The sequence below is a fragment of the Schistocerca nitens genome, chromosome 8, assembly GCF_023898315.1.
Source record: "Schistocerca nitens isolate TAMUIC-IGC-003100 chromosome 8, iqSchNite1.1, whole genome shotgun sequence".
Lineage (NCBI taxonomy): Eukaryota > Metazoa > Arthropoda > Insecta > Orthoptera > Acrididae > Schistocerca > Schistocerca nitens.
In genome coordinates, this window is record NC_064621.1 from 500,443,454 (window position 1) to 500,446,509 (window position 3,056).

At 47.8% G+C, this 3,056-nt stretch overlaps 1 pseudogene; it reads left to right on the forward strand.

Moving 5' to 3' along the window:
- Positions 1-1,515: 1,515 nt before the first annotated feature.
- Positions 1,516-1,633, forward strand: LOC126199770 (5S ribosomal RNA; annotated as a pseudogene).
- Positions 1,634-3,056: the final 1,423 nt, after the last annotated feature.

Consider the following 3,056-nt stretch of genomic DNA (forward strand, 5'->3'; position numbering starts at 1 on the left):
CCATTCGGGGAAGTTCGGCCGCCGAGGGCAATTACTTATTGCATTCGACTTGCGCGTCAGAGATGGGGATGAAATGATGATGAGCACAACACAACACCCAGTCCCTAAGTGGAGAAAATCTCCTGCCTCAGTCGGGAATCGAATCCCGGCCCCTCGGCGTGGCATTCCGCCGCGCTGACCGCTCAGCTGAAGGGGGCGGACAAAATAAAACGTTATTCATCTGGAAAGGCAACTCAGTGGACGACCAGTTGCCGTATTGGGGTGAAGATTCCAGCCTTCGCCACCTATAAGCAGCAGTGAGCATGGGTGCATTGAAACAGGCGCCAGCTGCGGAGGCCTATAAGCAGCAACGTTCGCCGAACGGTCGTTTTGAGGAGACACTGTCGGTAGCCCCTTGGTTCATCCGGCCGGTCAGCCGCTCTTCGACATCCATTCACCCCTACACATCTGCGCAGCCGTCGTTCCCCCCCTGTAATCTGTCCTCACTAGTGCAACATAGTTCCCTCGGCGCCGCTTTTGGATAGTGCCGTTTTGCCATGCACGTTATACTTTAACCATGGCGGCACACGAACAGTTTACAAACTTAGCTGTTTCGGAAATGCTTAAGTTCTTGGCCCGAAAGCAAATGATCATACCTTTGAGACGTCAGCTAAATCGCTCCTTTTCCGCATTACGGCTACGACTGTTGGACCATATTCTTGCATAACATTTTCGTCCTCATGCTCAGTTTAGAATTTATTTCTCTGTAAATGCAACTTACCGTATCCAGGGCAGTTTCTGTGTGGTTTAATGTATTGGCAAGGCCTAATTTGACGTCTTAGCAAAGTATAAAGCTTCTTCTTTCCGTCGATTAGTTCAAATCCTCACATTTTCTGAGTAACGTTCACAAGCGGCAAGAAATTAGTGTTACAAGGATACAGCACGCTCATCCCGTGCAACACTGCCTCTACCATTGATAATGGCCTCAATTAGTCAAGGATGAGAACCCACAAATTTTTTTCAGGTATGCCGTATCCAGTTGTGTGTACCAAATTGCGCGGCTGTTGATTACTACGTTTCACCTGATGTCGCAAACAGTCTCGGAGATTTTCTCTTGCATTAAGATCAGATGATTCAGCTGCCCTGCCGTGGCACAACAGGCGACCCGAGTACTCGTGAGACCAGGAACGTATGTGTGCACCCCTGTGAACAACGCTGATGTTATCTTGAAAGCCGGCCGGAGTGGCCGTGCGGTTCTAGGCGCTACAGTCTGGAGCCGAGCGACCGCTACGGTCGCAGGTTCGAATCCTGCTTCGGGCATGGATGTGTGTGATGTCCTTAGGTTAGTTAGGTTTAATTAGCTCTAAGTTCTAGGCGACTGATGACCTCAGAAGTTAAGTCGCATAGTGCTCAGAGCCATTTGAGCCAATCATCTTGAAAGACGGCAGTATCTATAACATATTCATCATAAACAAGTGAAAGAAATGGCAGACGTGGACACCGAAAATGTTAGAACAACCATCCTGGTTCACTTTTGGCAACGGCCTTGCCGCAGTGGATACACCGGTTCCCGTCAGCTCACCGAAGTTAAACGCTGTCGGACGTGGCCGGCACTTGGATGGGTGACCATCCGAGCCGCCATGCGCTGTTGCCATTTTTCGGGTTGCACTCAGCCTCGTGATGCCAACTGAGGAGCTACTCGACCGAATAGTAGCGGCTCCGGTCTAACAAAACCATCATAACGACCGGGAGAGCGGGGTGCTGACCACACGCCCCTCCTATCCGCATCCTCTTCTGAAGATGACACAGCGGTCGGATGGTCCCGATGGGCCACTTGTGGCCTGAAGACGGAGTGCTTGTATCCTGGTTCACTTTCAAGGTAAGCGGGTAGAGGTCAAAATAAGAAAAATCGCCCCCCCCTCCCCGCCCCCCACCCTCCACATCACACAACTTCGTCCACAAACTGTGGCTTAAGCGTCTCATTGGACCGCCGTTGCACTCGACGCCTTGCGTTATTTGAAAAGATGCGAAATCACGAATCACCGGAGTACACTACACGTCTTTTTTTTTTGTCACCAGTCAGCTACTGTCCATTTTCTGTGTTCATTGTCTCACTGAAATAGTTCATCTTTTTTGCGCTCCTCTGAGCTAAGTATCCGACTCCAATTGTACGTTATATTCAGTGCTCGAAAACTGGTTGAGATGTATCTGCAGTCACTGACCGTAGGAATTACTATATGGTTGGAAACCGATTGTCATTGAAAGTGCGTGACACTCGTCTCCCGAACCCAGTTGAATAGTGTCTTTTTACGGCTACTGTTCTTACGTCGTGTTGATACATCAACAAACTGGACAACATCATTGACAGCGTTGTATGGGGAATTCCAAACACGCTACCTCCTTTCTGCCATTCTGTCACGTCTCCACGTGATATTACTGTGCTGATTCTATGTAACCGACTGACACACACGTATCACTTACGTCACAGTTGTAGAGTCGCATGATCGCTTGGTACCAGTTTTACAGCACCCACAACGCTCCAGAGCAATCGATGTGTCCTTTTAAGGAGGCTATTAATGTTTTGTACGATGAGCTTATTTTGTCCGGAATACACAGGGTTTCCCGAGAGTTATGATCAATCTTCATTCGAAGCAAAAAGTCCAATTAACGTGGGCCCTAAAGCGCATACCTTAAGAGCTACGAGCACTTCATCTTTGATACTGTGAAACAAAATTCTTCTAGCGCAAGCTCTTTGCTTTCCATAGTTTGAGAGATGGTAGTATGGACCAAAACAAGGAATACACGTCCGGTAAACATGTGCTGTAAAGTACATATCTTAAGAGCTATGAGCACTTGTTTATCTTAACTACTGTGAAACATATCTCTTTGACTGAACAACTGCTGACGGTTTTTAAGGTACGTATTTTAGAGTCCACGTTTACCAGACTCTTTTGCTTCGAATGATCGTTCTTGTCATATCCCTGAATATTGAGCATTCCTCCTGGGATACCCTATCATTGGCCCTGTTATCAGAAATACCTGGGCATTATTCCAAATTTTCTATTGTGCGTAATATT